General features: G+C 44.9%; 1 protein-coding gene across 3 annotated transcripts in view; it reads right to left on the bottom strand.

The window, feature by feature from the left end:
* The window catches only part of PAXBP1 (PAX3 and PAX7 binding protein 1), a 503,587-nt gene that overhangs the window by 471,450 nt on the left and 18,722 nt on the right, over positions 1 to 13,415 (bottom strand). The gene's annotated exons all lie outside the window — the stretch shown is intronic.

Genomic DNA, 13,415 nt, shown 5'->3' with positions numbered 1-13,415 from the left:
GAAGCGTGTGTAGAGCATGGGTGCCCATAAAGGGTAGCCCGGCATAGGAGGAAGCAGAAAGATGGGCAAATGAACGAAGAAATGGGGGGGGGGAGGGAGGGTGTATTACTGTAGAAGTAATAAAGGGGGGGGGGGAGACTGTTGGGATGGAGACTAGCTTCCAAGTTAGACGAGCGCAAGGGTGTGGAGGGATGGTCAGGTCCTTCCTCCAGAGTGCATATAAAGGCCTGGTAGCGAATAGAAGTAGGTGAATAGCACTAGCCATGCCCCTACCCTGCGACTCCATTTTGTATTAGGCCCAGGAACGACACACTGAGGGCTGTGGCGTTTGCATCCAGAGTTCACACTGGTGCCAAGCCCCCAGCAGACCAGCTCTGCAAGAGCCCCGTTCCCACTGAAGTCCATTTCCCTTGGGTCCCTCCAGTGTTGCAAATATTTATCACATTCAGGAATGCACCCTGCACAAAGCGTGAGACAGTACCAGGCCCTGCAATGCATCCATCCATCTCCACTAAACTGCCACCAGGGCCTCCGACACCCCACCTAGCCAGGTCGGAGCCAGCCACCCTCCACTGACCTGACACTCAATCCCTAACCGCCCCCCCCCCCCCCCAAGGTGCCCACCACAGATATAAAGCTTGCAAGACTGTACATCTTCCCAATCGCAACACGCGTCTACTATAACTTGAGGTACCAGGGAGGATAAATCAGATCAAACCCTGGGGGGGGTGGAATTGGGGGCGGGAACTGCACTATTAATGAAGCCCCAAAGGTAGGGATATAACTGTATTTTACCCTCCTTTCTCTCTGGCCCCTCTTTCCTCTGATGGCAAGGTGCCTGCCATAATGAATCAATAGCCGTTCTTAGTTGTTTTGCTTAGATTAGATACACTGTATTTGTGTGTGCCCCGACCTTCACCACCTGGATGAGCCCAGCTGACCCACATGGACCAAGATCCAAGGAAGAACCAGCCAATTAGCGCCCGGCATCCCCAATGGAGCAGGCCCTTGTTTATGTGACCCGCCAATCAGCCATGTCTATTTGTACCCTAAGTAATGATGTCACTGATGATGCTTTGTGCCTTCTTAATGTGTTGCTCTCAAGCCGCAGAGTTATTTGGTGGCATTTGTAATTTTGTATGAGTAAACCTTGTTATCCTTGCAACCTATCTCTTGCCCTTATTCCCTAATGCTTTGTATTTACTCTGGAGTCTGCGTATAGAGGTCTATGCCTTCACCCTACAACTATCTCTTGCCTATCTCTTCTTTCATCTACACCCTTCACAAACCTCTTGCTTCCTAAATCAATTGTCCTCCAATTCCCTTCTCTGCTTACCTACGATGAGCTTTATAGTCCACCCTGACTGCAATTGCCTTAAATATGATAGGCTTTCACGTGAACATGCAAAAAGCTATTGTTTGTCTGAATATGAAAGGATGTGGAGTGCATCTATGTGAAAGGTTATAGTTTGTGTGCATGAAAGGCTGTGTGTGCACATGTACGGATGAGGTCTATGTGCACGTGAAAGTCTGCATTGCTCATGCAAAGCTGCGTTACCATGGTATGTGTTCCTGCGGGTATTGTACATGTTACCGTTTGGACACCATCTTAATTCAATGACCGCAACAAAAGCCAAGATTATGGTTAACCCATCTATTGCCAGGTTCTATAGTCTGGACCAAGCGTACAAAGCGTAGGCTAGTCTTTAATTGATGCACATCCCATATGATGGGAACTGGATGTGCATTCCGACACCAGACTCATGCCAAACGGACACTGCTTTCCGGTGAAAGTTGTCAGGTTTATAATGTGCACGGCTGTGCGAAAAAGATACATGAAGCCTTCCCTAATTTGCATATGTAGTGACATCGCTGGAAGCAATATCACAGAAAATTACCTCATATGTAGTCAGATACCCGTTACATTACAAAACGAGTCTGTAAGTAAACCAAGAGACAAATAATTTTGATTTGCAGAGTAACAAGTGGAATTATCATTATGTATGAAGCAGTACCTGGAGTTAGCTTTTTAGTGTAGCGTACACATGTCAACTAAATGGCTTAGGGGCACTTTTAATTTCATTTTGGCAGATAACACAGTGAGATAACATTTTCAAAGGATCACACACTTTAGATAAATTTAAAGCCAGTCTGCAACATAAGGCCCATAACCAAATATCGTCCCAGCTTTGGTTGATAAAAATAGTTTTAAAGGCATACTCCGTTTTGTAGAGATTTGAAACTTACAAAAAAAAAAAACACACCTTATCCAAGCTGAAATATATATAAATCCATACATCAATATAACAAATAGTACGGTTGTAGCTCTATTTACCCATTCTTGAACGGAAAGCTACAAGAACACAAAGTAATGTGAAGCTAAACAACATCCTAGGACCTTGGGAAATGTACGGTTAATAACACTAGACATTTAAAAAAATTAAAAAAAATAATTTAAGAAAAGTATACGATATGGTCACTTTGTAATCATTGTTTGACAGAATCATGCTTGCCATTGCATATCATGTGAAGGGACAGCAAAGTGAACACTGGTCAGAAACAATGGTTCATCAATGAACCATCACTAATAAGGAGCTTGCCATTTCATTGCTCTGCCGATAAGTGCATGAACTATTGGCGAGGCACTAGTGGGAAGCCCTGTTGAATTTGCAAGGGTAGAAGTGTCGTCACATGCTCAACAAAAGGCATCCTCGTAGCACCAGTGACTAAACAGTCTGAGGCCCCTAGGCACTATGCTGCCATACACGGGCCGTGGGGGCGCATGTCCTACATTGGCCCCTATTGAAAGTAACACACATAGAAGACATTTAAAGCAAACAGTCATACAAATAGAGAAACCATTCTAGTGTGCATCTCATGTGGACGTTAGAGTTGTAAATCGCAGAGTGACACCTGTCTAGACCAGCAGTAGCTGCCGCTTACTAGGTGATAGAAGATATCCAGGAGATGCGTTTAGCACCCATCAAAACACTATTTTGATCCCGGTTCTATTCCAGAGTGGCAAAGTTCTACTTTTGTCCTCTGAACAAAGGATTGTTAGGGGACATGCTGCTCAATTGCTCATCATTTACAGCACAGGTAGTGGCAGATTTATGGTGCGATGTAACATTGAAAGTGCCATGCTGGGTGGTACAGATATCAAAAGCATTTTTAAAGGCCTTTGCAACGGACTCTGAACAATGCAGGCTTCATGCCATACTAACATTTGAAATCTGCCAGCAGAGGTGAACACCTCACCTAATAGTCACATGATGACCACCACTTTGAATTGGACTCTTTATGGGGCCAACGTAAATTCAGACTATAAATGTAAAATGCAAACCACAAAACTACTGTTACCAATGTGTAAAAATGGGTTTCCGAATGGACCAAAAATCACTATTTCATCAAGCAGGCAACGTACTCACTAAATCACAAAGTTGGGTTGTCACTGAACAATGAAGCACCCCACATGATGGGTCTAAGTTAGCAGACCAATAATAAAGCAACAAGATTAGCTTCCAAAATCAACAAAGACATCGAACAAACCACAAAACAGTTTTTTGAAAACGCTTTAATAATTGACACTTCCTCCAAACTAAAGGATATCAACCGGGAAATTCCATTCTGCATAAAAAGCAGATAAACTGAAGATATAAAGAAAAGATTTACCCATACCCTTCAAGGGCACTAATTTTCCAACCCAAGGAGATTCCAAAACAGCAGACCCTCTACCCCAAAAATAATGTTGGGTTACCTCCTCAGACCCCAGTGCTTAGAGTAATAACACGGAGTACACAATGCCATCTACTTCTTACACAAACAGTGTTTTTTAGGATGCAGACAAACCAGAGCTGTCAACCTCCAATACTAAAACAGGCTCATAACCAAGTGTGTACCCGAAGTAATCTCACCAATCTTTAACTTATCTTCAACAATTCTTAACTCCAACCATATGGCCCTTGCCACAAGGGGCTATCGAATGTACCCACACAATCACTCACGCAATTACAAACAGAACTAGAGATCTGTGAACCCCCCCGCCGCCCGCAAAATTAGACTTAAAGCATACTTTGTAAACACAGATTCAGAACATCAACGCCCCTTTCACTAACTTGCAGGATAAATCTATGTTCGCACCCCAAGATTCAGATATGCGAGCCAGAATTATTGATGTTCGAAAAAAATGCATACCGAGAGATGCTTCCAAGATTTTCACACCCAAGTACATCTACACACCAGACAATCTATCCAAGGGAGAAGGAGCCGCTTACTTATCCCCTTCAAGCTAAAGACCAGCTTGTTATTAAGCCAGCCAACCAAGGAGGAGGCATAGTACTTCAGGATAAAATCCAATTAGAACAAATCATTAACCTCCTGTCTAACCAGTCTCCTTAAGTAACGCTAGACAGAGATGCCACTGTGGAAGTTGTGACTTATCTACAAGATTTCTCCTGTGAAGGCAGCCAACAAGGATTCCCGGCAGAAAGGGAAGCTAGATTGCTTACACCTCATGACATCAGGGCCCTACAGTTTTAAGCGCTTCCCAAGTTCAATCAAATGGGCTCAATTTTGGAACCCGCCTGGCAATATTTTATAGATTACCAGACCAAAGCCTACCTTAAAGACTTGGAAGCAATTCAACTAATCGAGAACCACACTTTTCAAGTAGATACACACCTACTGGTTACACTGGACATCACAGCGCATTACAGTAAGATCCTTCAAGAAGAGGCTCTGGAAGTGGCTGAACATGCTCCAGGGTTCCAAATTGAGGGGAGTTGGGAGCTATTTCGCTCTTGCTTGCAGCCTAGAAGAGCCTGGTTAGCTTGAACCAAACAGCTGCCAGGGGTTACTTTTGACTCCCCAGACCAACCGATTCCAAACAAACCTATGTGAATTTAACTTTCTTCGTTTGGGAAACTCTATAAAGCATTAAGATACATATGACAGTGAAAACATAAGGAGTCATAAATAAATGGGCAAAGTGATAGGTTTGCATCTTATGTGGAAGTAATACTAGCGGAATGCCATGTACAAGCTCCTTGTTACCCAGTGGTAGCTCCTGCTCAGTGGCTGATGCAGGATATCTAGCAGCTGATTTTAGGTCTTGCTTATCAGATCTTAATTTCAATCCCTGTTGAGTTGAACTCACGCAGCACACCACATACAGTACAAATAGAATTTGAGGGTTAACAAGTATTATTCAATAAAACATACAGAACGCTATAATTCATTAAACAGTTAAAGGCAAACAATGAATCCAATTCAGCTTAAGAGTAAAATACCCAACAATAGTCATAAAAGATCCCAAAGTAAGGGAGGAAAAGAGAAAGAAAAAGATAGACAAAGAAAGAACCAAAATTCAATAATATGTACAGATCTACTGACCAAATAATAAGACTGTATGCAACAATACAAACCAAAAAATAAAAAAACAGGTTAGCAATGAAATGTAAGCAATTACAGAAACTCAGCGGCCCAAATCAATGACCTATACTAACCGTAGACTTCAAGGAAACTACTCCAGATGTCCTCAAACTTATCCAAGTCCCCAGCATTCTTCAAGATGGTTTTCTCATAGGTTGATATTGTGAGCAGCTCATCCACCCATTCATCAGAACTTTTAATCAAATTGAGAATGCCCAGGGTAAAAACATCTTTATGTTTGGCCCCAAACGCTTTCCAGAGTAAAGAAACTGCAAAGGGTGCAGAGTTCACATCAAATATTGCCAACCGTTTCCTAGCTGCCTTGGAGGACTAATTTCCTCAACAATCATTAGTTCAGTCAGAACCTTGTATGATGGCGCAGCTACACAGACAACATTTTTCTGATCAGGAGAGGGTGACTCACTAGACCAATTTGTGGCATGGCTCAACAGCATCAACCCAAAACTTGAATTTCAGTGCTATTGCGATCCCATTTCTGGACCTACTAGTGAGACACACCAATGACAGACTTAACACTACCTTAATCAGGAAACCAACCGAAAGAAACAAACACTTCTTCACTATTCGAGCCAATAATTTAAGCAACTGAGACAACCTCCTGTATAAAATTCCTGGTTACCTGGCCACCCTTTCTGATCTCGGGCCCAGGCCCGCCAATTGCACACGTGCACTGCCTCCCTGGCAACCCCCGCACCTGGGGACTGTTACTCTGTATCCCTACAGTCCCCCTATCAGCACTTATGTCTGCTCTTACCTTGCACTTGCAACCATCTGGCCATTTATCTTATTATTCTACTATCCCATTTACTGCACTTTCCCCTCCATTCCCCCACACACTTTTTCCCTTTCCCCCTTCACATGCACTTGCGCGATCTGAATGACACCTGGCCTAGTAAAATCGTGGTCTGTCTTCCCTCTCCCCCCTTGCCTCATAGCGCCTCGAAACACTTGTGTAAAGGCGCGTTATAAATGCCATATGATATAGCCAATTATTAAGGTTATGTTGAAATTGCACTTTACGATCAGACGATCTACAACAAGCGGAAAACCTGATCACATTTTTTACAAAGGGGATGCCCTTTACGCTTGCTGAAGAGAACCGCCAAAAGAGTGGCACATAGACCGACAATCTATTCAGGAAAAACAAATCCAACAGTGAAACATCCATCTGTGCCTGCGTCACAATGTTCAAGATTCACGCTAGCCTTGAAACAGCCCATCCGCAGACATTGCACATCATTGGAATTGTCCAACAGATCTGGTTATAAACTTCTCTTCGCTCTAAGAAGACATAACCTTAAAGATAAACTGGTAAGGACTCAACACCAGCATCTTAAACTCCATTATCAAATCACTGGGATGCACCGCGACCATTCCATTAGGACATTTCCCACGCGGCCATTGTGCAGCACGTTGAGTCACATCCAAGACAGTAGAATTCTCACACAATAATGTACACTGGTCCATCCGACAATTCAGTGCATGCCAAACTAAAAACTCAATATATGCAATCATTAGCCCCTGCAATTTGTGGTATATTGGCATGACATCCTGCATAACAACGCAGATCTCAGATCGAAAATGTTGCTATCAACACACCCAGGCACTGTTAGTGCAGTACTACCAGGACCATGCACAGGACGACAATGGCATTAAATAATGAATCAGAGTATACGCTCAGATACCAGCTGTTCAAACTTGAACATTGGATCTACAGACAACACCCATGCCCAAGGCCTCAATGATCAGTTACACTGGACAACACTTTTACCCATCTAACCATTTGATGACTGTCCATCACCCCATCAATCTACATCACCACACTCCTATGCATTCATTGGTTTACACTCGACTTTGCAGTTATAATTCCTCCAATATGGCCGCCACACAACTTCACTTGAAAACTGCTACTGCAACGGTCCAGCTGTCGTCAGTACTTTCTCCTCTATCAATATGGTTGGAGGCTCTGCAGCACGAACATAGCAAACTTGCATCTCTTCAACCGCCATAACAAAACACGGACACTGTACTGCTGAACAAATATCGCAGCACATTACAAATGCGATATCACTTGCCTATGACCTGAGCAACGGTACATGCGGGTTGTATCCTTACAGGCATGACTGACATTTGTACCCACTATGGGACAGCTCCTTGCCTCTACATTGTGAAATATAAGACAATTCAAAACTGACCTTTTTGTACTCTCTGCCTTCTTCCAACGCAGGTTAAAGAAATTACCTGAATCTAAATACTGTACAGGGCATGGTAAGCCCCATACTTTTAGACTTGCAGTACACTCATTATTGCTCAAGGGTAGTGACCACACACTCTGGCAAACAATGTCAGATCTATCTCAGTATTACATTCACACAGAACTGGGATCCTTAACAGAAATGTGCATTGAAACTCCAGGATTCCACTAACTAGAACACTGCTGAATATTTCAAACCAATTAAAAACATTAAAAAAATTGTGCTTTCACTATATACACTCAATAGTCCGCTAAATAAAGCACATCCCCAGATGGAACTGTTGCAAGTGAGGTAAGAGGATAGACAGATGATGGCAATGGATGTGGTGTGACAGGATTAGGTGAGGGGAAACAGGTATTTTTGGAGGCATCTTCGAAAAGTGGTGTTGGAGGTGTGCGGTACGGATGTGGAGTAGTAGGGTGTTCCAAGGCTCTAGGTGAATGCTCGTTTTTGTTTGCATGTTAGTTTGCAGAGTGGAGTGCATAGGAAACTTTATATTCCATTTGAAAAAAAAATTGTAAAAATAATTTTTCGAAAACACCGTCTTAAAGCCAAGTGAATTACGAAAGTGGAATTCTTCTGGGGTGTTTGTGATGATTGATTTGTTAAGATGTAGTATTTCTAATAGGGTGCTTTGTACTTATTTTCAGGATCTGGACACGGCTGAATGATGGTTCTGCATAAGGCAGAGCTTCTATCAAAAAACGGCATGGATAAGTATTCTCCCCAATAAAGATCGACTGGGAACAAGAAAGATGGTGCAATGTTCTCCATACAGAAGATGCAGTCAAGCATGTGGACGGCTGTGTGTGCGGCATCCTTAGTAGTTCTTTGCGATTTCATGCACTGAGCTTAGATGCAAGGGATTTAGTGGGGGGGGAGGGGGCCCATCTTCAGCAAGATGTGAAAAATCACCATATGCATCCATCTGCACCGGGCCCGTGAAATCAGGTCCTGCTGCACTGTCTTGGCCTGGTGAGTGTCCACCCTGGACCCTCTATATTATTTAATTGTATGCACTTCTGTTTCCCCTCATTTTCCAGCCCTAACCCGCTCCGTGCTTCCCTTCTGACCCAGACCCCCCCTCCCCTGCAGTCTTCCCCCCCACCCCCCTCCCCGCAATTGGCTGGGCCACAATGCTGCCCGCCCTCTTATGCGAGGAACCCAGGGTAGCTTTGCCCAGGCAAAGTCATCCAGCTACAGGCCAGAGGCAAAGGGCAGGTCCCTACTAAGCAGCTCCACTCCGTGTTTGCCCGCGTTCACCTGATGCAGACAACATACAGGCCCTCATTACAACTCAGGCGGTAAGGGGTTTACGGCGCCGTAAACAGCGCCGACCCTTACCGCCCGAGTACGAGGTCCCTTAGCGCCATGGCGGATTTAACACCTGCTTTTAGCAGGTGTTAAAATCCATGGCGCTAAGGGACCATGGAGTTAATTACGCCACCGTAATTTATGGTGGCGTAATTAACGCCTTCCCCACTCCCATTATGCCCTATGGGGCAAGAATGGGGAAGGGTAAATGGGGATTGGGGACTTACCGCCCCGCCAAGGTCGGAATGGGGCGGTAAGTCCGCCAACCACCATGGCGTAAACGTAGTTTACGCCATGGTGGTAAAGTCACGGCCCAGGCGGTAACTTACCGCCTGGGTCGTAATGAGGCCCACAGAGACTGATAAGGTAAGTGTGGTGTGGGCAGGGAGTACAGCCCTTACTGCACTCCAGTAAATACCCACCACTCTTATTACCCAACTACCTTAAACCTGCTCGCATCTAGCCTAACTATGCAACTAGTATTTCACTAAACCGGCAAAGCTTGAATCCAACTGGTTTTCATTACACTGTCGATTATGTGCGAGTTTCAAATGTATGTGCATTTTTTTGACTGCTGCAAGTCTCAATTCAGGTGCATTTTCACTACTATGCGTTTCAAATTTTAGTGCTCTTCCCACTGCTGTATGTCTCTGGCTATTTGTATTTTGCTAAACTCTGCAAGTTGGCCCATTATTGCATTTCGCCCGATCGTGCTGGTTGGCCTAGCAGTGCATTTCACCCGAGTGAACAGGTTACAGATAGACCAGAGTTCTTACTAGACTTGGATCTTCCGTACACACAGACGCCTATAAAAAGGGGAGCATAGCGAGTTTGGGAGGCACAGGAAGGCGATCGGGGAGAGGAAGGCATATTCCAACCTCACGGATACTCGCACATACCTCCCACTACCAGACTCGCCGCTCAGCACCTACAACACCAGAATGCAGCCATCTCCCACAGTCAATTCAGTCTAGCTGCACACAACTATATACCACCTTGCACACCGCAACAACCTTTAGGATGCAGCTATCCTCCACAGTAAATTCGTCCTAGCTGCACACATACTGTCTCACATACCCTGCACACTACTTCAGCTATCCACCACAATAAAATGTGGTCTAGCAGCACACAATGCACACACGCCCTATTTACTGCTCCAACTATCTCCACTGACCTGGACTCGGTCCCAGAAGGCGTTCAAATTAAAGCCCGTCTAGACCATACCAATGGTGTAAGGGACTATACAAATGTCCATTAGCATAACATATCGTCAGATGCTAATGGCCCACTTATAGAGTGGAGGAGTCTATGCATTTTCTGCAAAAGTTGGCTGTATTAGGACGGTCTTGTAAATGAGTGGGAAGCTTAAAGAGGTGGTGTGGTAGAGACACAGCAGATGGTGAGAGTGACTCCAAATCCAGGATGTCAACGGGAGGTATTGAGATTTGAGTCTCTGTGCAGTAATGCCGTTTCCCCGCCTCTTGTCCACATGACTCGCATTTGACCTTGTATTCAGCTGTGATGCTTTCTTGAATTCATGGCGACTGATCGAAGTGACGGGTTCCCATGATGAGACAACATATCAATTTGGCCCTTGGAGTGCAAGTCGAATATATCCTAAGTGTGTTTGGTGGACGAGAGTGTGTTGGTCAGAAAGCATCTTGTGTGCACCATGTAATGAAAGTGTATTGGTGGGGAAAACGTGATTCAGTGGTAAGATTTCATCAGGAAGGGGGTTGCAAATGAGGTCTTGGGGTGAGCGTGCTACCAGATTCTTAACTTCGTGCTCCACATATTCACGTGGGACTATTACCCTCATACATAAGTCCTTGAGGTTTAAAATACTGCAGCATGAACAGGGCCCCAATTGCTGGTATGTCAGTCTTGGGCATGCAAGCTTTTGACCATTGTAAATGTTGATGGCCCGAATGTTGACAACCCTGCATTTTATAGGCACGTAATTGACAGGTGCCTTGCTTGGTGGTGGCGGCGGCGGATGTTAATACAATATTGGATACAGACCTAGACAGGTCCAATGTTGGACCGAGATCACTGTCCTTGGCTGCATGGGAAATAGATGGGGAAGGTGGGTGGGCGACAGTTGCTGATGTATGGAGGGAACCACATCAAGAAGGACAGAATACTTGTATTTATACACCTACTATACGCAGTGACAAATAGGTTATGTTCTAGCTGGGGCGGAAATGATGCATGTAATAAAAGTGTACTCTTTTAGATCATTCCCCGGGTTCGGTGGAAATTTGGATTGGAGGGTGGCTCTATTACTTGGCAATTCTGGCGCTTCAAAGCACAGGCACTAAAGGACATTGCATTTCTAGAGGCTGGGGGAAGGAGAGGTACAGGAGCTTGTCAACACGTTTTTTTTAGAACAATGTTGGGTCGGTGACTTCTGGAGGCACGGTGTGGGAAACATTTAATGTCTATTTGCTGGGGCGCTGTATTGTATTAGAGAACAGTGTTGTTAAGGGCACACTGAGGGCGCTGGCGGGTTTGAAAACGAGCAACAGCAATTGCAGCAGGTCGGTCACTCTTCGTGGGAATGTTCAGTAGCTTATTTTAGAGCTGCACTTGATTGATTCAGAGCTGAAGCAAATGGGGGCGGAGTGGGTGAAATATCTTGCCACCCCCTTAAAATGGCATGCAAATATCGTGAATGCAGGACTTGGCAGCATTTGGCCAGCTTACAGAAAAAGCAAAAGTAGCCCTAAAGATATAGTTGTTTATCAGATGCAAGGATGGGTCTCTCGTGTCCCAAACGGACCAGAGTTTGGGAGCCTTTCATAGTTTCTATGACAAATCATATGCAAGGAGGGGTTTTCATCGTTCAAGGCCCCTGGTTCGGATAGCATTACAGTAGAATACATTTTTTTTAAAGAATTTGGCCAGAATGTGGCAACCCATCTGCTTCAGGTGTGTCAGGAAGTGTTGCAGGTTGGTAGCCTACCTCCCACAACGCGAAGGGGATAATTGCCTCGATTTTAAAGCCCAGCAAGGACCAAGTAGATTGTGCTTCTTATCTCGATCAACTTGGACTCCCAAGGTTTTCGCCAAGATATTGGCCGACATGTGCCTTCCTAACCTTACCTCCATTGTTTATTTGGATCAATCTGGCTTTATGCGAGGGCGTTCCACCGCTTTGAAGTTAAGGTGGATGTTGACAATCCTTGCACAAATTGACCCGGCAGTGCAAGCAGTGGGGGACCTATTGGATGCTGAAAAGGCATTTGATTCAGTGGCATGGGAGTACCTTTGTGTTGTCTCGGAGAAGGTGGGAATCCCTACCTACTTTCTGCGCTGTGTGGAGTGATTATATGAGGAGGCCACAGCGAGAAAAGGTTTATTTGGAACCCGCTCAGCCCCTTACCGGCTGGGGCATGATATGCGCCATGGTTGCCTGCTATTGGAGTTGATAATCAAGCTCAGGGCTCGATTACAGTTATTTCATTGGAAGCAAGGTCTGGCTCTGTCAGGGTGGGGAAGGAATGCGCAAGTCGGTGTGCCTGTAAGCAGGAAATTTGTATTATGACCCCGAGCTGAATTTACCTCTTGCTTACTCATGAAGTGGAACACTTGTTGGGTCTGTGCATTAACTAGAACAAGTACATTTTGTTCCCCTTGACAGACAGCATGCTGCAACCGCAGGGGGTGTGATGTATCGCTCGGAACACTCTGTAGTTGAGTATATAATTATAAGGTGAATAGAGAACAGGCCTATACTGAAGGGAAATCATTTAGCATACCAGGAGCAGCTCAAGAGAAAGACTGATGGATCACTCCACAGCTTTTGCTCTTTGGTCCTGTTGCGATCAAGATTTGGTGGTACTACCAAAATTGCACTATTTCTTTCCGAACATCACGTTATGGCCGGGGTGTCAGTTCTTTGAAGAACTTGCGTTGCTATTATTTAAATCATGGCACCCGAAGACTCTTAGAGTTCAGTGGGAGACACTAGTTAGACCTTACCACTATTGGGGGTTCTGGGAGTACCAGATCTAAGAATGTACTACTTGGTGGCACAGGTGTCGCTAGCGCCAATTTGGATGCCTTGCTCGCAGCCTCTCTCACATGTAGAGGCAGAGAGATAATTGGCCTATTCCCATACTCTGCAGGGTGCCTTAGTGACTAGGACTGTTAATGAGAAGTGTCAGTTTAACCCGGTGGCATGTACGATTGAAGCATGGAAGAGGCTCACCAAGAGCCTGCAAATTCAATTCCCATATGCGCCTGAATTGCAGGTGTGGGGGATTCAGGGCTTGGGGCAGGCAAATGATGCAACGGTTGTGAATTCTTGGTCGCGTATGGGGGTAAACTACACATAGGACTTCTACCCGGATGGGAAATTCGGCACTAGGGAGCAAGTGGAGGCAACGTTGA

The sequence above is a fragment of the Ambystoma mexicanum genome, chromosome 7p (genome assembly GCF_040938575.1).
Source record: "Ambystoma mexicanum isolate Mex_15411 chromosome 7p, UKY_AmexF1_1, whole genome shotgun sequence".
NCBI classification, from domain to species: Eukaryota; Metazoa; Chordata; class Amphibia; order Caudata; family Ambystomatidae; genus Ambystoma; species Ambystoma mexicanum.
This window is presented reverse-complemented; position numbering and strand designations above follow the sequence as displayed.